This window comes from Hylobates moloch, unplaced genomic scaffold, assembly GCF_009828535.3.
Source record: "Hylobates moloch isolate HMO894 unplaced genomic scaffold, HMol_V3 SCAFFOLD_13, whole genome shotgun sequence".
NCBI classification, from domain to species: domain Eukaryota; kingdom Metazoa; phylum Chordata; class Mammalia; order Primates; family Hylobatidae; genus Hylobates; species Hylobates moloch.
This window is the reverse complement of record NW_026652288.1, coordinates 68,274,240-68,296,523: the sequence shown is the minus strand read 5'-3', so window position 1 is coordinate 68,296,523 and position 22,284 is coordinate 68,274,240.

The window sequence follows — 22,284 nt, the reverse complement described above, 5'->3', positions numbered from 1 at the left end:
TACACATCATAGTTTCTTTATTCATCCCTTGATGGACACCAAGGTTGTTTCTATATCTTGGCTACTGTGAATAATGCTGCAATGAACATGGGAGTGCTGATATCTTTACAGGGTAAATATTTCATTTCGTTGGATACATACCTAGAAGAGGGATTGCTGGGTCATATGGTAGTTCTGTATTTAATCTCTTTAGGAACCTCTATACTGTTTTCCATAATGGCTGTACCAATCTACACTCTCAGCAACAGTGTATAAGGGTTCTCTTTTCTCCATAGCCTCGCCAACACTGGTGATCTCTTATCTTTTTAATAATAGCCATCCTAACAGATGTGAGGTGGTGTAACATAGTGATATCACAGTGGTTTTGCTTTGCATTTCCCTGATTAGTGGTGTTGAGTATCTTTTCATGTATCTGTTCACCATTTTTATGTTGTCTTTGGAGAAATGTCTATTCAAGTTCTTTGGCCATTTTATTTATTTATTTATTTGTTTATTTGTTTATTTATTTATTTTTTAGAGATGGAGTCTCGGTATGTTACCCAGGTTAGTAACTCAAACTCCTGAGCTCAACAGATTATCCCTCCTCAGCCTCTCAAAGTGCTGGGATTACAAACATGAGCCACCACATGCAGACCTTTGTCCATTTTAAAATCAGGTTATATATTTTCTTGCTATTGAGTTGTATGAGTTCGTTATAAATCTAGTGTATTAACTCCCTATTGGATACATGGTTTGCAAATTTTTCCCCAATTTTTTTTTTTTTGGCCTTTTGTTGATTGTTTTCTTTGCTGTGTGGAAGCTTACTAGATTGATGTAGTACTATTTATTGTTGCTTTTGTAGCCTGAGCTTTTGATGTGATATCCAATAAATTATTGCCACGGCCAATGTCCAGGACCTTTTTCTCTATGTATTTTCATTCTTTCACATTTATATTTTAGATGTTTGTAACATTACTTAATTTAGGAATATTTATTTAAATAAATCAAATAATTTTCATGCTGTATTCTTTTTTAAAATCTTGCTTGCTTTTTAAGAAAAATTACAGAATAAATATTTTAGAAAGTCCAAATAATAAATAAAAGTATAATTTTAACAGAGGTTTTCTGTCCACTAGTCACTCCCCATGCAATGAATTTTTTCCAATTTGTTATTCCTTATTCCCACTTGCTCCCCAGGAAACCACTGCCAAGTTATGTCTTCACTGTGGAAAAATTTATTAATTGCTTTACATTACTCTTTATAATTCCATAATAAACATGACACACAGAGTCAATTTGAAGAAGCTTATTTTGTTTTATTTTTGCAAACTTTATAACCCATAAGATTAACTGTCATTTCTGGAAATAAAGTGGAATCTTATCTTTATCCTAATGTAAATGTCAACAGAATGAACTTTTTCAACGTGTTTTGCAGTAAGTGTGAGGCTATTTTAAATATAAATTTTGCTTTTATATTTATTATCTTACATTTTCTAAGTAATTTATTTTTTAAAAAATGAGTGCTTCTATTTTACAGATAATAAATAGGGGCCTGAAACCTTGATAAAATCTTCCACATATATACGTTAAAAGCAAAAATGACAGAACCTAGAGCTTCACTCTTCTCCCAAGTCGGCATTGCTGAGCCGACAGCCAAGTGGAAGGTACCACTGGAGAATTCAGGTGGCTGCATTGTAAATAACTTTGCTCCCATTCTGTCTATTGTAATTAAATGCTGCTTGTTATTCGTAGAGTAAAACCTGTCTCCTATTGAACTTTTTTGCCAAAGAGATAAGAGAAAAAGGAAAATTTGAATTCACACTGTCACAAATAACTTCTGCTGTAATTTAACCCACGAGCTTGTATTTCAGAATTTCTCTTAGGTGATGTAAAAAATAAGAGAGCACTACCAGAATGACATTTTTAGCAACACTGAAACTTGATGGGATGTGCCATAAACTTATTAGATATTAGAGCACCCCTTAAAGGAGCAGTGGCCTGTTTCCTAATTAAGAGTGTATTCCGTCTCACAGGGGAAATCACTTGACTGCAGTATATTGTATTATACTTGTTCATTCAGCAAGCCTTATTGAGTACTTGTTATGTGCCACTGTTATAGGTGCTGAGGACACAGCAGGGAACCCATTAATATTCCTTCCAGTTGTAAAGATTACTTTCTTTTTAATCACATAAGTTTTATACAAAATATTGATAAAAGTAAAATGGGAAAGATTTTTTGTTTTTGTTTTTTATTTATTATACTTTAAGTTCTAGGGTACATGTGTACAACGTGCAGGTTTGTTACATATGTATACATGTGCCATGTTAGTGTGCTGCACCCACTAACTTGTCATTTACATTAGGTATATCTCCCAATGCTATCCCTCCCCCCAGCCCCCACCCCACAGCAGGCCCCAGTGTGTGATGTTCCCCTTCCTGTGTCCATGTGTTCTCATTGTTCAGTTCCCACCTATAAGTGAGAACATGCGGTGTTTGGTTTTCTGTCCTTGCGATAGTTTCAAAATGATGGTTTCTGGCTTCATCCATGTCCCTACAAAGGACATGAACTCATCCTTTTTTATGGCTGCATAGTATTCCATGGTGTATATGTGCCACATTTTCTTAATCCAGTCTATCATTGATGGACATTTGGGTTGGTTCCAAATCTTTGCTATTGTGAATAGTGCCACAATAAACATACGTATGCATGTGTCTTTATAGCAGCATGATTTATAATCGTTTGGGTATATACCTGACTTCAAACTATACTACAAGGCTACAGTAACCAAAACAGCTGGTTTGGTTTTGGCTGGGTCGAATGGTATTTCTAGTTCTAGATCCCTGAGGAATCGCCACACTGACTTCCGCAATGGTTGAACTAGTTTACAGTCCCACCAACAGTGTAAAAGTGTTCCTATTTCTCCACATCCTCTCCAGCACCTGTTGTTTCCTGACTTTGTAATGATCACCATTCTAACTGGTGTGAGATGGTATCTCATTGTGGTTTTGATTTGCATTTTTCTGATGGCCAGTTATGATGAGCATTTTGTCATGTGTCTGTTGGCTGCATAAATGTCTTCTTTTGAGAAGTGTCTGTTCATATCCTTTGCCCACTTTTTGATGGGGTTGTTTGATTTTTTTCTTGTAAATTTGTTTAAGTTCTTTGTAGATTCTGGATATTAGCCCTTTGTCAGATGGGTAGGTTGTAAAAATTTTCTCCCATTGTGTAGGTTGCCTGTTCACTCTGATGGTAATTTCTTTTGCTGTGCATAAGCTCTTTAGTTTAATTAGATCCCATTTGTCAATTTTGGCTTTTGTTGCCAATGCTTTTGGTGTTTTAGTCATGAAGTCCTTGCCCATGCCTATATCTTGAATGGTATTGCCTCGGTTTTCTTCTAGGGTTTTTATGGTTTTAGGTCTAAAATTTAAGTCTTTAATCCATCTTGAACTAAATTTTGTATAAGGTGTAAGCTTCAGCTTTCTACATATGGCTAGCCAGTTTTCCCAGCACCATTTATTAAATAGGGAATCCTTTCCCCATTTCTTGTTTTTGTCATTTGTCAAAGATCAGATGGTTGCAGATGTGTGGTATTAATTCTGAGGGCTCTGTTCTGTTCCATTGATCTATATCTCTGTTTTAATAACAGTACCATGCTGTTTTGGTTACTGTAGCCTTGTAGTATAGTTTGAAGTCAGGTAGCGTGATGCCTCCAGCTTTGCTCTTTTGGCTTAGGATTGTCTTGGCAATGAGGGCTCTTTTTTGGTTCAAGTAGTTTTTCCCAATTCTGTGAAGAAAGTCATTGGTAGCTTGATGGGGATGGCATTGAATTAACAAATTACCTTGGGTGGTATGGCCATTTTCACGATATTGATTCTTCTTATCCGTGAGCATGGAATGTTCTTCCATTTGTTTGTGTCCTCTTTTATTTCGTTGAGCAATGGTTTGTAGTTCTACTTGAAGAGGTCCTTCACATCCCTTGTAAGTTGGATTCTTAGGTATTTTATTCTCTTTGAAGCAATTGTGAATGGGAGTTCACTCCTGATTTGGCTCTCTGTTTGTCTGTTTTGGTGTATAGGAATGCTTGTGATTTTTGCACATTGATTTTGTGTCCTGAGACTTTGCTGAAGTTGCTTATCAGCTTAAGGAGATTTTGGGCTGAGACGATGGGGTTTTCTAAATATACAATCATGTCATCTGCAAACAGGGACAATTTGACTTCCTCGTTTCCTAATTGAATACCCTTTATTTCTTTCTCTTGCTTGACTGCCCTGGCCAGAACTTCCAATACTATGTTGAATAGCAGTGGTGAGATAGGGCATCCTGTCTTGTGCCAGTCTTCAAAGGGAATGCTTCCAGTTTTTGCTCATTCAGTATGATATTGGCTGTGGGTTTGTCATAAATAGCTCTTATTATTTTGAGATATGTCCCATCAATACCTAATTTATTGAGAGTTTTTAGCATGAAGCGCTGTTGAATTTTGTCGAAGGCCTTTTCTGCATCTATTGAGATAATCAAGTGGTTTTTGTTTTTGGTTCTGGTTATATGATGGATTACGTTTACTGATTTGCGTGTGTTGAACCAGCCTTGGTTCCCAGGGATGAAGCCAACTTGATCATGGTGGATAAGCTTTTTGATGTGCTGCTGGATTGGGTTTGCCAGTATTTTATTGAGGATTTTTGCATCGATGTTCATCAGGGATATTGGTCTAAAATTCTCTTTTTTTGTTGTGTCTCTGCCAGGCTTTGGTATCAGGATGATGCTGGCCTCTTAAAATGAGTTACGGAGGATTCCCTCTTTCTGTATTGATTGGAATAGTTTCAGAAGGAATGGTACCAGCTCCTCTTTGTACCTCTGGTAGAATTCAGCTGTGAATCCATCTGGTTCTGGACTTTTTTTGGTTGGTAGGCTATTAATTATTGTCTCAATTTCGGAGCCTGTTATTGGTCTATTCAGGGATTCAACTTCTTCCTGGTTTAGTCTTGGGAGGGTGTAGGTGTCTAGGAATTTATCCATTTCTTCTAGATTTTCTAGTTTGTTTGAGTAGAGGTGTTTATAGTATTCTCTGATGGTAGTTTGTATTTCTGTGGGATCACTGGTGATATCCCCTTAATCATTTTTATTGCATCTATTTGATTCTTCTCTCTTTTATTCTTTATTAGTCTTGCTAGTGGTCTGTCAATTTTGTTGATCTTTTCAAAAAACCAGCTCCTGGGTTCATTGATTTTTTGAAGGTTTTTTGTGACTCTATCTCCTTCAGTTCTGCTGTGATCTTAATTATTTCTTGCCTTCTGCTAGCTTTTGAATGTGTTTGCTCTTGCTTCTCTAGTTCTTTAAATTGTGATGTTAGGGTGTCAATTTTAGATCTTTCCTGCTTTCTCTTGTGGGCATGTAGTGCTATAAATTTCCCTCTACACACTGCTTTAAATGTGACCCAGAGATTCTGGTATGTTGTGTCTTTGTTCTCGTTGGTTTCAAAGAACATCTTTATTTCTGCCTTCATTTCTTTATGTATCCAGTAGTAATTCAGGAGCAGGTTGTTAAGTTTCCATGTAGTTGAGCAGTTTTGAGTGAGTTTCGTAATCCTGAGTTCTAGTTTGATTGCACTGTGGTCTGAGAGACAGTTTGTTATAATTTCTGTTCTTTTACATTTGCTGAGGAGAGCTTTACTTCCAACCAGGTGGTCAATTTTGGAATAGGTGTGGTGTGGTGCTGAAAAAAATGAATATTCTGTTGATTTGGGGTGGAGAGTTGTGTAGATGTCTATTAGGTCCACTTGCTGCAGAACTGAGTTCAATTCCTGGATATCCTTGTTAATTTTCTGTCTTGTTGATCTGTCTAATGTTGACAGTGGGGTGTTGAAGTCTCCCATTATTATTGTGTAGGAGTCTAAGTCTCTTTGTAGGTCTCTAAGAGCTTGCTTTATGAATCTGGGTGCTCCTGTATTGGGTGCATATATATTTAGGATAGTTAGCTCTTCTTGTTGAATTGATCCCTTTACCGTTATGTAATGGCCTTCCTTTTCTCTTTTGATTTTTGTTTGTTTAAAGTCTGCTTTATCAGAGACTAGGATTGCAACCCCTACCTTTTTTTGTTTTCCATTCACTTGGTAGGTCTTTCTCCATCCCTTTATTTTGAGCCTATGTGTGTCTCTGCATGTGAGATGGATCTCCTGAATATAGCACACTGATGGGTCTTGACTCTTTATCCAATTTGCCAGTCTCTGTCTTTTAATTGGAGCATTTAGCCCATTTACATTTAAGGCTAATATTGTTATGTGTGAATTTGATCCTGTCATTGTGATGTTAGCTGGTTATTTTGCTTGTTAGTTGATGCATTTTCTTCCTAGCATCGATGGTCTTTACAATTTGGCGTGTTTTTGCAGTGGCTGGTACCGGTTGTTCCTTTCCATGTTTAGTGCTTCCTTCAGGGGCTCTTGTAAGGCAAGCCTGGTGGTGACAAAATCTCTCAGCATTTGTCTGTAAAGGATTTTATTTCTCCTTCACTTATGAAGCTTAGTTTGGCTGGATATGAAATTCTGGGTTGAAAATTCTTTTCTTTCATAATGTTGAATATTGGCCCCCACTCTATTCTAGTTTGTAGAGTTTCTCCAGAGAGATCCACTGTTAGTCTGATGGGCTTCCCTTTGTGGGTAACTCGACCTTTCTCTCAGGCTGCCCTTAACATCTTTTCCTTCATTTCAACTTTGGTGAATCTGACAATTATGTGTCTTGGAGTTGCCCTTCTCAAGGAGTATCTTTGTGGCGTTCTCTGTATTTCCTGAATTTGAATGTTGACCTGCCTGGCTAGATTGGGGAAGTTCTCCTGGAGAGTGTCCTGAAGAGTGTTTTCCAACTTGGTTCCATTCTCCCCGTCACTTTCAGGTACACCAATAAGACGTATATTTGGTCTTTTCACATAGTCCCATATTTCTTGGAGGCTTTGTTCATTTCTTTTTATTCTTTTTTCTCTAAACTTCTCTTCTCACTTCATTTCATTCATTTGATCTTCCATCACTGACACCCTTTCTTCCACTTGATCAAATCGGCTACTGAAGCTCATGCTTGCATTGTGTAGTTCTCATGCCATGGTTTTCAGCTCCATCAGGTCATTTAAAGTCTTCTCTACACTGTTTATTCTACTTAGCCATTCGTCTAATCTTTTTTCAAGGTTTTTAGCTTCTTTGCGATGGGTTCGAACATCCTCCTTTAGCTCAGAGAAATTTATTACTGATTGTTTGAAGCCTTCTTCTCCCTACTCATCAAAGTCATTCTCCATCCAACTTTGTCCCATTGCTGGTGAGGAGCTGCATTCCTTTGGAGGAGAAGAGGTGTTCTGATTTTTAGAATTTTCAGCTTTTCTGCTCTGGTTTCTCCCCATCTTTGTGGTTTTATCTACCTTTGGTCTTTGATGATGGTGACGTACAGATGGGGTTTTGGTGTTTGCCCTTTCTGTTTGTTAGTTTTCCTTCTAACAGTCAGGACCCTCAGCTGCAGGTCTGTTGGAGTTTGCTGGAGGTCCACTCCAGACCCTGTTTGCCTGGGTATCAGCAGCAGAGGCTGTGGAACAGCAAATATTGCAGAACAACAAATGTTGCTGCCTGATCCTTCTTCTGGAAGCTTCATCTCAGAGGGGCACCCGGCTGTATGAGGTGTCAGTCGGCCCCTACTGGGAAGTGTCTCCCAGTTAGGCTACTTGGGTGTCAGGGACCCACTTGAGGAAGCCATCTGTCGGTTCTCAGATCTCAAACTCTGTGCTGGGAGAACCACTACTCTCTTCAAAGCTGTCAGACAGGGACGTTTAAGTCTGCAGAAGTTTCTGCTGTCTTTTGTTCAGCTATGCCCTGCCCCCATAGGTGGAGTCTGCAGAGGCCAGTAGGCCTCCTTGAGCTGCAGTGGGCCCCACCTACTTCTTGAAAGATTTTTAAACATGGAGTTTGAATATAAACTTTGACAAGAACTAATTTTACTAAAGTAAACTAGAATGCGTCTCTTGCTTTTTCCCTAAGTTGAATAATATTTCTAGGAGGAATTTGAACCTAACTGCCTCTTAAAGTGTACATATTACAAAATTACCAGGAATATAAAATTTAGGAGTCTGTCTTAAATTTTTAATTATTTTATTTTATTATACATATTTTTTAAAGTAAGTTATGTTGGCATATTAGTTCTCTTACACTGCTATAAAGATACTACCTGAGACTTTTACAAAGAAACAAGGTTTAATTGACTCATACTTCCACATGGCCGGGGAGGCCTCAGGAAACTTAGAAACATGGTGGAAGGTGAAGGAGAGGCAAGCACCTTGTTCACAGGTGGCAGGAGAGAGAGCCCAGGGGAAACTGTCCATTTTAAACCATCAGATCTCATAAGAACTCCCTCACTATCAAGAGCATAGCGTGGGGGAAACTGCCTTCATGATCCAATCACCTCCCACCAGGTCTCTCCCTCACCATGTGGGGATTGCAACTCAAGATGAGATTTGAGTGGGGACACAGAGCCAAACCATATTAGGTGGGGAGTAAATGAACAAGCCATCATAAGCTTTATTGATAGTCAATGCTCTTCCAAAGGAATATTCATACTAATAAATAAATTAATGAATTGCAAGTTAATTCTAGACTTTAAGCTATATCCACTTTGTGCCAGAAATCCTTCAATACAGGAGATATTCTGGTTTACAAGACAGGTAAAATTCCTGTTTTCATGGAACTCATTTTCTATTTGAAGTATGTGTGCATTTATTTCTAAGTAAATAAATAACCAAAGGCTATGGACTGAATTGTGTTTTTCTTAAATGTACAGGTGGAAGTTCTAACCCCTAGTGTTTCAGAATGTGATTCTATTTGGAGATAGGGTCTTTAAAAAGGTAATTAAGTTAAAATGAGGTCATTAGGGTGGCTAAAATCCAATATGACTGGTGTCATAAGAACAGAAGATTAGGACACAGACACACACAGAGAAAAGACCATGTGAAGGCACAGGGAAAAGACAGCTATCTACAAGCCAAAGAGAGAGACCTCAAAAGAAACCAACCCTGCTATACAGGTTGGGAGACTCCATCTCAAAAAAAAAAAATGCTGGACGCAGTGGCTCACACCTGTAATCTCAGCACTTTGGGAGGCCAAGGTGGGCGGATCATGAGGTCAGGAGATAGAGACCATCCTGGCTAACACGGTGAAACCCCTTCTATAATAAAAATACAAAAAATTAGCCAGGCGTGGTGGCACGCACATGTAGTCCCAGCTACTCAGGAGGCTGAGGCAGGAGACCCAGGAGGCAGATCTTAGAAATCTAGCCTCCAAAATTGTGAGATCTCAGAAATCTAGCCTCCAAAATTGTGAGAAAATACATTTCTGCTGTGTAAACCACTCAGTCTGTGATACTTTGTTATGGCAGACCTAACAAATTTATACTAAGCAAGTACTATAAGATCAAATTAAATGTAATGGAATAGAGAGTGATTGAGGGGTTACCTTGGAATGGATGTCCAGAGAACATTTCTCCAAGGAACAGATATTTAAACTGAGATTAAACTGAGATCTAAGTGGTAGCTATGTAATGCTGAGAAGAGAGCATGCTGGCAGAGGGAATAAGTAGAGCAAAGTTTCTATGGTTCAGCAAACCAAAAGAAAGCAGGTGTCAATTAGGTTTAATGGAAAATGGGGTTGCATTTCTGAGCTAAGTGTAGAATACAGTTTAGAAGCCATGGAGAAGAGTTTGATTTTTTTTTTGAGACAGAATTTCTCTCTTGTTGCCCAGGCTGAAGTGCAGTGACACAATCTTGGCTCACTGCAAACTCCGCTTCTAGGGTTCAAGTCATTCTCCTGCCTCAGCCTCCCAAATAGCTGGGATTACAGGTGCTCACCACCACACCTGGCTAATTTTTGTATTTTTAGTAGAGATTGGGTTTCACAATGTTGGCCAGGCTGGTCTCGAGCTCCTGACCTCAAGTGATCCACTTGCCTTGGCCTCCTAAAGTGCTGGGATTACAGGAGTGAGCCACCGTGCCTGGCCAAGAGGAGTCTGATTTGAAGTGCAATGGATGGTCACTGGAGGGTGTGAGTTACAGAAGTGATATTGTTGAATACATGTTTTAAAAAGATAACACTGACTGCTAGGTGGGGAATGGATGTAAGGGGAAAGAGGAAACAAAAAGAGGCCACCATTGTTGTTCAAGCAAGAGATGTGTTGACTCGGGCAGGCTGATTGTTGTGTAGATGGAAAGGACTGGTTAGATCGAAAGTGTGTTTTGAAGGGAGAAACCACAGTTCTTATTGCCAGATTGTGATTGTGGTAGGAAAAGAAAGGGATCAATAATTTTTGGGTTTAGGAACTAGGTGAGACAAGGAAGGCACCAGAAGGAGCAGGTATGGGGGAAAATTAAGAGTTCTGTTTTGCCTGTGTTATTTTGGAGATCCAAATTAGGCAGCTGAAAGTATAGGTCTGATTTCTGGAGTGCATCTGAACTTGTGATATGAAGTTGGAAGGCACTGGTATAGAGATAGAATATAATGTGGGGATTGGAGAAATGTCTTGTTTCACCAGCGGGTAGTCATCTGGGATGGTCACTGTGGATAGGACTCAGCACAGGTCTTACTTTATTTTTCAAAATAAATGATGCTTTTGAGGTTTGTGCAGACGTTAAGTCTGATCTAGGTAGAAAGGGTGTGTTTTGCGCATAGTGATCTGTTCCCAGACCCTCAGGATGCAGTAAAACATCCATTTTAAAAATCAAACAACTTAGGATATCTCTCTGTTCCTTCTCATATATATCTTTATTTCAAACCCTCTGAATACACTAGAACTCTCTTCTTAATGTTCTCCTGCTGCCTCTTGTGTATTTTACTCAAACAAAATTTTATGAGACTTTAGAGAAAAATGAAAATCACTTACTAAGTTAACAAATTACATCCTGCATCCTCCTTTTTTTTTTTTTTTTTTTTTTTTTGAGACAGAATATCACTCTATTGCCCAGGCTGGAGTGCAGTGATGTGATCCTGGCTCACAACAAATTCTACCTCCCAGGCTTAAGCAATCCTCCCACCTCACCCTCCTGAGTAGCTGGGACTACAGGTGCATGCCACCATGCCTGGTGAATTTTTTTATTTTTTACTGTTTTGCAGAGACAGAGTTTCCCTATGTTGCCTAGGGTGCTCTTGAACTCCCGGGCTCAAGCCTCCTCGGCCTTCCAAAGTGCTGGGATTACAGGTGTGAACCACTGTGCCCAGGCTGCCCCCTCATAATATCATCCAGCTTCCCCTTCTGGAGGGGAATAAACAAGGGCTGAAATAAAATGGAGTTAGTTATAATGACCCACTGAATTGCAGACAGAAAAAAATAATCTATGACTCATTAGCCCTATGAAGGTGTCAGAAAATAAAATAAAATTCAGCATATGGTCTTGACATATAGAAGTGCCTCGACAAAAGATATTTTATAATTAGAAACTCAACAAATTCATTCACTCATTCATTCAATAGTTGAGAATCAACTACGTTTTAAGCACTTCCTTGCCAGCCAAAGTGGTATGGTATATGGTATATGACAAAGCCTCTGTTAAGTGGATGCTTCTTCCTGGGGCATTAAATCTGGATCAAATGAAGCTGGTGGCTTTCTCTTCCAGTAGTTCCTGCAAAAAAAACCAGTTATTTTGTTTGCTCCTGTTGATCCTATGCTATTATCCTGATTGTTATTCAGTTTCCAAATCTTGTTTTCTAGGCTGCATTGACACCATGAACCTTTGCTGTACTTCTTATACATTCCTTTTCTGCTACAGAAAGCCAGGGACATTATCTCTTCTGGTTGCTATATGTTGTACTTGGAGAACTCCTAAAACTTAAATCAGACTTTCAAAGTCTAAATGTACATACCTCTCAGATGACTAAATACCAGAAATTTCTATCCCACTTTCATATGTTAGAGAATGAAACCCTGTACTGATTCAAGAATAGGCGGAAGACAAACTCTGCTTATCCAATTATTTCTTAGGTTAGCTCTATTTTGCTGAATCCTTAAATAGCATATTATTTCTTGCTGCCCATCTTGTCACAGTTGAAGAATGAAAATTTGGGTTAAAGGATGGGGACAAGTAGAACTAATTGCTAGGTCAAGCAAAGTAAATTAGATGCAATGTCTAAGTCTATTAATAGAAACTGTCCCCAGAACCTTGTGCTATAGAGCTAAGTGCCAAAGAGAATAAAACATTGAATTGGTCCAGTCATTTCCAATTTGATGACCAAGAAATGAAAACACTTGGGGGAGTCTATTCACAAGCTCAGAATATTTCTAGTTCTCTTTCTTTGTCAGATCTTCAGGGTAGGCTTTGGACTTTCAAAGCCAGAAGTGATAGCAAGTCATTCTAAAGTGTGCAGAAATGGAAGCATGATGAAGCATAAGCACTCAGTTTTCTCGTTAGCCTTCTGGGTGGAAAAGATAAAGAAAACCAGTTTAAAAAATGCCCGTATCTTCTTTCCGGCAGCCATAGGCACCTTAGCTTTTTGTTTTTAAAGAAATGCCACAAGAAGGCATTTGGTTAAGAGAGGGAAAAGAAGTGTGCTTTGTAACTTTCACTAGAAGTTAGAAATAAGAGGAAAGAGTTCTGCTTTGCAACTTGCCCTGCGTATTAGAAATCACTCTGACTATTGCATACATTTAGACCAATAAAAGTGATATATTAATGTATCATTTTACTGCCTTTAACACTCTTGCATCCACAGTCAAATCTGAAATATGAAGTAATTCTTAAGAGATTCTGTGAAGTTAATATTGTCTCTGCTTTGCAGATGAACATTTTCTACTCAGAAAAATACACTTGCCCTTAATCACACAGCTAAGAAATTCTGGAACACAGATCAGAAGCTGAATCTTCATGATCGTAATAATTTCATAAAATAATGATAAGTTCACATTATAATAACTCTAGAAGAGAATGCATGCAACACTGTCAGCATTAAATCCCCATTTCTGGGCTAAATGACTACATGGGTTAATACTTATGCGTGACATAGAGTCATGATAAAAAGCGATGCCACAGTCAAAATTGTTTTGGTGATCCCAAAAATAATTCCTCAAAGACCTATTGTTTGGAGATAATTATAGCTAGATTGAAAATTATAGAAAGAGAGATTTGGGGAAATTGGGTGATAGCTTTGGCAGGCTAAGTATCAAAGTATCAAATTGTTTGTTTTCAAAAGAATCAAATTGTTAAATTTGTTTCTTAAGGAAGAAATGATTTCAAAAATGATTAACTGGGCTGAGTGTGGTGGCTCCTGACTATCTCATTGTCTTGGGAAGCTGAGGTGAAAGGATCACTTGAGGCCAGGAATTCAAGACCAGCCTGGACAACATGTTAAGACCCCCTGTGTAAAAAATAATTTTGTTTTTAGTTATCTGGTGTGGTGGCATGCATCTGTAGTCCTAGCTACTTGGGAAGCTGAGTTGGGAAGATCACTTTAGCCCAGGAGTTCAAGGTTACAGTGAGCTATGATCACACCACTGAACCCATGCCTGGGTGACAGAGTGAGACTCTGTATCTAAATTTTTTTTTTTTTTTTTTTTTTTTTTTAGTGGGGTATACCTCATTTCTGCTAGAAGGGCTCTAATTTTCTAGCTCAGGTTTCTCCATTGACTTCCTACTTTATTCTTTTCTTTTTTTCTTTTCTTTCTTTTTTTTTTTTTGAGATGGAGTTTCGCTCTTGTTGCCCAGGCTGGAGGGCAATGGTGCGATCTTGTCTCACTGCAACCCCCGCCTCCCGGGTTCAAGCAATTCTCCTGCCTCAGCCTCCCAAGTAGCTGGGATTAAAGGCATGCACCACCACGCCTGGCTATAAAAATTTTTTTTAAAGGGATTTGTATATTATTATTGTATTGAATTATATAGCATAGGTTGATATACATCTATTAAAATATCAATAGACTCTAAGTTCTTCACATGTGTTGGGCCTGAATTTACCAGGAGAAGCATATATTTATTGCTAAATTTTAAAGAAAGTTTATATGAGTGATGCTACCAGCTATTGTAATAATAATAAATAACAAAACAGCTAGAGTTTATTGAGTGTTTACTATGAATCATGTGATTTAATTCCTAAAGCAATGTATTAGAATGGTGCTATTATTATTCCCATTTTGTACTTCAGATAAAATGTGTACCACCATGTGCTACTGTAATGAATCATCTTATGGTTGTCATTTTAGAAGGCTTGGATTTTATTTCTCAACCCTCCACTTAGGTGGGTGGCTAAAGGCAGTCACATGAGTTGCTGCTTTGTAAAATAGATATAGTAATTAATCACCATTATTGCCACCCATATTTCTTAAGAGATCATATATAAGGAAATTTTTTAAAATTATAAAATACTATATTATGATTTTAAATTAATATTTTATTATTATTGTTAAGAAAAGAAAGTCCAAGAAAGACCTTGTGTAAGGAAATATGGCTGAACACAAGGACCATATTCTTAAGATTATTTGTTTTCAAATATTTTAACTTTCCCCTTGACAATGTTATTTTCTCACTGTCAGTAAGATTTACAAGATTTATTTACAGTAGAAATGACATTCATTGAACCATTTGTTATCTGTGCCCTGTAGCCAGCCAAAAAGCAACAGTTGGGGATGGTTCTTCTGCTTATGTCAGTGAGATCTTTAGATCTTTAGAGAATGGTTGCCCAGTTGCAATTTCAGGTAACCCGTTTCTCTAAGAGAATGAACTGCCATTTTTGTTTTTTAATATTTATGTGTTTGATAAAAGGGTAATTGGAGGTAAAGGAAAAAGAGATGGAAGACATGAGAAGTGATTTTGTAGAAATGAGGAGTTGGGAGCCTAGAAGGAAGGTTGATGAACCAGCTAGAAAAGGAGCTCCATGTTGCTGAGAAGGGGGAAGATCAGACCGCAGGTTGAGAAAAGTGAAAGGTGAACTTGGTATATAAATCAGAAAACTTAAATCGAAACTGCATGATTAGTAAAGAGGTTGAATGTGGTGTAGCATTATAAATTGTATGAGTGTTGCTTCACCAGCAAGGACTTCCCATAAAACTGGGTGGATATTGAGCTGGGGTAAATGTCAGCTGTAAGATTTGAGAGATTTTGGGGGATGGAACGTTGAGGGGAGAAAATAATGACTCAGTAATTTTCTGGTTAGCATGGTAAACCCCTAAGGGAATATTTTCTGCATGTGAGGAACATACAGCCCATTTCTCCTCTCCCACTTCATTCTAAAATGTGATTTCAGCTTCAAAAAGTGTATGATACATGCATACATATATACACAGGTGTGTATACAAACACACACCCATCTAAGGTTTCAGAGGGCTCATTTGGTTACATCTCCACCTAGGATTGTATTTTGTACAATGGAGAATGTGAGCTCTGGGAAAACAGAAACTGATTGTGTATTTTGTTCACTGCTTTATGCCAATGTCAGGCAAATAACTCTGTCAATAAAAGATCAATAACAGATATTGGGTGAATGAGTGAGTGAATATCATTCATTCTTGGTTTTATAGCAAATCCTCTAATTTTCTGAGGTGGAGATCAAAATCTCATTTTCACCATAGAAGGCTTCATTTATTCATCATCACCGTAGAAGGCTTTATTTTGACCTGTAAACTTATTTGAAAACAATGGACAAAATGCACACTTCATGAAGAAAAAATCTCAATACTTAATAATACTTTTATATAAGTAGGTTTTCATGTTACTATGCTCTATATGAAAAAATGTCTGGGCATTCAAGTATTGGGAAAATGTTTACATATGTAGGGATGATGATAAATTTTCAAACAAATTTATTTGGGAACTAAAAGATTACTGAAAGCCACTGTCTTTTCCAAATGCACAAGATGCAAAGCTCAGTTAAATAAAGATATAAATAAAAACCATCTTTTCTTTTTTTTTTGAGACAGAGTCTCGCTCTGTCACCCAGGCTGGAGTGCAGTGGCCAGATCTCAGCTCACTGCAAGCTCCACCTCCCGGGTTCACGCCATTCTCCTGCCTCAGCCTCCAGAGTAGCTGGGACTACAGGCGCCCACCACCATGCCTGGCTAATTTTTTGCATTTTTAGTAGAGACGGGGTTTCACCGTGTTAGCCAGGATGGTCTTGATCTCCTGACCTCGTGATCCGCCCGCCTCGGCCTCCCAAAGTGCTGGGATTATAGGCGTGAGCCATCGCGCCTGGCCACCAACTTTTTTTTTTTTAAATTGTACTTTAAGTTCTGGGATACCTGTGCAGAACGTGCAGGTTTGTTACATAGGTATACACGTGCCATGGTGGTTTGCTGCATCCATCAGCTCCTCATCTACATTAGGTATTTCTCCTAATGCTATCCCTCCCCTAGCCCCCGACCCCCTGACAGGCCCCAGTGTGTGATGTTCCCCTCCCTGTGTCCACTTATTCTCATTGTTCAACTCCCACTTATAAATGAGAACATGTGGTGTTTGGGAAAGCCAACTTTTAAAAACGAATATTGAAATGTCATTGATGTCAGGTTAGCACTGGTGGAAGATTTTAAAAGCTTCTCAAAACTGACATTTTTAATCAAAGTAATATTTTTAATAATAGTTCCTCTGTGATCATGGCAATCACTCGTGTTATTCAGAATCTATTTTTTGATACACGTACATAGGTACAGCTCTAAATGTGGGTGGTGTAGGCAGCACACAGACAGTGCGATCTGAAGGTCACAGAAAGGGCTACATTTCCCTAAATCCGTCCACATAGTCAATAATATAATGTTAGGTTTATTGAGAATTCTATAATATTATTTGAACATATTATTCTGTGATCTTATCTCTACCACATCAAGTAGGGAGAGTATGTAGCAACAGATGTTTGAGGAATTTAAGTGACTTACTTAAGACCATATAGCTAATAAATAATGGAGACTCAAGACGAAGTCTTCTTACTCATAATCTAATGTTCTTTTTCACTATAACAGTGTCATTTTAGGTGCCTCAATTCCCTGCACTAGGGATCTTCCTTTGTTAGAACAGTGATATCTCAAGATGCAATACATTAAACCAAAAAGAATAATTGACTCTTGGAAAGAAAAATCTCAGATCTAAGGAGATGAAATGCAGAATAGGTAAATTTTGAAGATTAAAAATTAAAAGTTCCGTGGACAGATCACTGTTGTTGATGAAGACATCTGGACAAGCCAGGTAACATCACACTGACAGAATTATTTGCCTGACATCTGGCACATTGAGGAGGCCCTTAATAGCTGGCACATAGCAAGCACACAGCTTTGCGGATTATCACTGGAAGCTGAAGGAACTGGAGTAGGGATTGAATCTAAAGAAGGGTTGAGACCAGAGCCCAAGACTAACCTCTTTTTGATTAGAAACTACTCATAAATACATATATTTTTATCAAAACACATAATTTTCTTTGAAAAGTGACATTTTCTTTTTGGGCAGTAAAATAAGTTATCTCAAAGTTCTAGTGTTCAAATACTAGACTTTTTTTAAAACTTAAATTATTATTATTATTTTCTAGACAACTGAACACTTCCAATAAAGTTATGCAATAGGAAATAAAAAAGAAAGACCATTTTAAATATGCATGACTCCCATCTCCCCACTCTTTAAGACACACATAGATCTGGACATTAAAGGTGAATATTTTTCTGTGTAGAGAAAAGCATGGATTGGGAAACACTGAGACCTTCCCTCCTTTTATCCCTTAGGATTTAAGTGTCCCACCGAGGGCTCCATGCTAGAGAGTTACGTTTACTGGACATGAGTGAAAAGTACTCTAGTCCATGTGCAGGGGGTCCCAGTAAAGATATTTGAGTCCAAAGTAGACACTTGAAGGCTTCAGATCCAGTCACCGCAGGCAACTAAGTGCTTGTTCAGAAAAGTCAGATGAGGAGCTGACATTAAGTACCTTCTAACTGCATAGTCATTTTACCTTCATTTTATGGCTTGCTATCAAAACCTCTTTTATTTAAGATTCTAACAGTTGATAAAAAGACCAGATTAGATTTTGCTAGAAAGAAAAAAATCTAAGTTAGCGTCAAGTCCTCCTATTTTTAAAGAACATTTTTTTAGAGATGGAGTCTCACTCTACACCCAGGCTAGAGTGCAGTGGCATGATCATGGCTCACTACTGCCTTGAACTCCTCAGTTCAAGAGAGATCTTCCCACCTCAGCCTCCCAAATTGCTGGGACTGCAGGCGTGCACGACCGTATGTGGCTAATTAAAAAAAATTATTTAGAGATGAGATTTCACTATGCTGTTGAGGCTAGTCTCCAAATCCTAGGCTGAAGCAATCCTCCTGCCTCAGCTTCCTGAGAACCTCTTGATTCTTTGTGTCATTAGTTTTAGAAAACTCTCCTGAGACAAAGCGTAAGGCCACAAAGAAGCTATTCAGTAAAGAGTGCTCTGCCTATTAAACAAAATAGCTTTATGTATGTAAAATATTTTGAAGACTGCTTGATTTAAAAAACAAGGTTTGTGTCTTAATTCCAGTTGTAGATTTTTATTTTTACTTCCTTTTAAAACCAACTTTCAACTCAGCTCACCATATTTCCAGCCCTAAACTTGACATTTTGTATGATAGTAAGACCAATTTATTTGAGAACAGAGACTTTTAGTTTTGTTTTTTTACATTTGTATCTTTTTTTTTAAAAAAAAAAAACATTTTCTTGAGCAATTAATAGAGAGGAAAATTTGTTTAATAAAGAAGAGGATGAGATAGAGGACTCTCTGTAACATGGCATCAGCATTCATTTAGCAAATATTTACTAAGCAACTGTGGTATGTAAGGCATTGTCCTAGATGGCAGGGACACATCCGCAAAAAATGCAAACAAACAAGAAGTCTCCACCCTTGTAGATCTTATTTTCTTGCTGGGGAGACAGAGAGTTAAGGAATAAATAAGTAAATTTTACAGAATGCTAGAAGATGGTAAATGCTATGGAGAAAAATAAAACATGAAAGGAGATAAGATTGTCAGGTGTGGGTGGATTGCAATAATAAACAGGACCATCAGGGAAAGCTATACAGAGATAGGAATGTTTGAGCAAAGATTTAAAAGTGATAAGAAAACAATTTACCTAAATATTTAGGGGAGGAGGTTTCCAAAGAGAGGAAACAGCAAGTGCAAAGCAATGAGGCGACAGAAGGCCAGGCAATGTGGCTCATGCCTGTAATCTCACCACTTTGGGAGGCTGAGGTGCAGGCTGATTTGAGCTCCCGAGTTCAAGACCAGTCTGGGCAACATAGTGAGACCCTGTCTCTACCAAAAAAAAAAAAAAAAAAAAAAAAAGGAAAGAAATGAGGTAAAGGAATTCCTGGCAAGTTCCAGGAACAGCAAGGCTGAAGTAGTGATCCAGCAGCAGGGAGTAGTAAGAGACTGTCAAAGAGGGGATGGATGGGCCAGACCACATTGGGCCCTGAATGCTTTTGTAACGTTTTTATGCTGAATAAAATGGGAAGCCATTATAGGATTTTGAAAAGAGAACTGATATGCTTTGACTTACAGTGTAAGTACTTCACTCTGGCTGCTGTGTTAAGAATTTTCTGTTTGGGAATAAGGATAGGAGGAGGGAGACTGATTAGAAAGTCATTATAATAATCCAGGGGTGCAAGGTTGCTGGTTTGAAAATAGTGAGAAGTGGTCAGATTCTGGATATATTCTGAAAAGAGAGGCAACAAGAGTTGCTCAGGGGTTGAATGTGATCTCTTAAGTAAAGAAAGCAATCCAGGATGACTCTGAGGTTTTTGACCTGAGCAACTGGAAGTATGTTGTTGCTATTTACCAGTGTGAGAAAGACAGTTTGAGGGAAAGATCAAGAGCTCCATTTGGACATGTCAAGTTGTGACATCCATCCTAGAGTACATGGCCAGTTGAGGGTTATGAGCCTAAAGTTCCAGGGACAGATGTCTGCTGAAGATTTGGGATACATTTGAAGATTGTTGGCCTACCAGAGAGTATTTAAAATAACACAACTGGGTTAACAGAGAGTACATGATAGGGAAGATACAGGACCAAGACCTGAGCCCTAGGACACTCTGATGTTAAGAAGCTGGGGTAAGAACAGAAGCCAGGACTTCAGATTGAGAACGACAGTGATCAGTCAGGAAGAAAAAAAACCAGAGACACTTGTGACGGACTCCAAGTGAAGGAAGTGCTTCAGGAGGAAGGAGTGATCAGCTTTGGAAATGTTTCTGATAGGGTAACATGGGCACTGACTATTGGGTTTAGATCTGTGAATTTACTCTTTGGATTACAGTCAAAGTTTCTTTCTCTGTGGCTTCTGCTCATTGTATTTTTCAGTCGACAGTCCCGCTTTCTGAAGCCAAGTCTGAGTCATCCTGGAAATAGATGCTTATAAATTCTGGCCTAGTGTCAGGGTCATGTGTCTGTTTTCCCTGCCTCTTCAAATTCTAAAGCAACCAATTTCCTGATAGGGTTAGGTCAAAACCTCTTGTATGTATAGTGGGTGGTAACAGAGAAGAGGTCAAGAATAATTGAATCTCATTCTCCCAGTGCATTTCCAATGTGATTTAGTGTACAGACTGTCAAAAAGAACATTATGCTTCAAGAGTAACAAGATAGGTGGCCCTTTGGTTCTTTTTTCAGGGAATATGAAAAACTGAAAAAGATGAAGAAATAAGGTATCACAAATTTGGAATTTAAATTATAAATTTGCACATCACTTCTTATGACATTGTTATTTCAATACTCCATCTAGTCTTCTAGTTCATAAATCAAGAACTATAACACATTTCCAGAACAATGAAAATAGGTAAACTATGGCTAAAAAGCACTTTAAAGATTTTTAGCAACTTAGCAGTTCTCTGAAAATAAAATTTCCTCGGGAGAATAAAATGTTATTTCTATCACAGTGCAAACACCAGATAACTGAAATGTAATAAATCATTTATAAGCTGACTTAAAGAAAGCTTTTATATATTTTGATTAGAAAACAATTTAAAGAGATGCAGTTCACAAGTTTATTGTATTTTTCTTTGTATACTAATTTTTCTAATTATGACTTTACTTTGCATAGGTTTTTCATAAGAAAAAATAAATACATATTGCAAGAAGTATCTTTGAATTTTACAAATCTATTCTATACTGAAGATCCAATATCAGAATAAAAATTCCTGTTTTATTTACCTATTGCTACATAATAAATCACTTAAAATCTTAACAGCTTCAAACTACAATGTTATTATCTGTGTGATTTTGTTGGTTAAGTGGGCTCAGCTGGGTATTTGAATGTATGCAGCAAAGTGGTTTTTCTGTTCCATGTGCTGTTGGCTACGACTGTGGTCATCAGGATACTGGCTATGCTACAGTACAAGTCGGCTCACTCACATGGCTGGCAGTTGGTGCTGGCTCTTGCTGGGAACTCAGCTGAGGCGTTAGGGTGTGTTGGTTCCTCTGCATGGCCTCTCTATATGTTTTAGGATTCCTGTAGCAAGGGAGCTAAATTCTAAAAGGTTCAAAGTGGACACTGTCAGTGTTCTTAAGGCCTGGGCTTGGAAGCATAGGAATGTCATTTCTGCTCTATTCTGTTGGTCAAAACCAGGCACCAGTTTAGCACAGATTTAAGAAAAGGCAATAATTTAGGAAATGGCCTAAGCATCCAAGAAGAAAAAAAATATTGAAGACTATCTTTGGAGATTAGCTACCAGAATTTGTCCCCTGGTTTCAACAGTTAATGTTTCTACCATATGCAAAATATCCTCACCATTCCCTAAAACTCCAAAAGCCTTATTCCATCATGACAGAGCTCAAAGTCTAGGCATTGTCATTAAATCAGGTACAGTATAGATGGGGCTCCTCAGGTGCAGTTCCTTGGGTACCAAGAACCATAAACTAACAGATAAATTATCTTTCATCCATGTTCCTAACTTAAAATGTTGATATAGGACAGTACAACTATAATTGTTTAAAAAGGGATAAAGTAGGAGGTCCATAGAAGTCACCATTTCATAGCAACTCTGAAATCCGGCTATGCATAAGTTGTCATTTATTCTGATTTCAGGGGTTGGGGAATATTCTTTGATTAGGGCAGTTCTACTCCCTGGGAGTGAATTCTGTGGTTCTTGGATATACTCAGTCTTTGGACTCTTTATTTTGCCCTCTGAATCATATCTCCTTTCCCATAGAAATAACTACCATTTAGAGTTGTGTAGCTTTTTCAGCCTGCTTTCTACCCATAGGAGCTTGGGGGCCCAGATGCTTTTTAATTTTAAATTGTCTTTGTACTATTTGGTCTAAGCTTTTACAATTCTTTAAAAAATGATGTGGGTTTTCCATGTATCAAATTACAATCTCTATTAG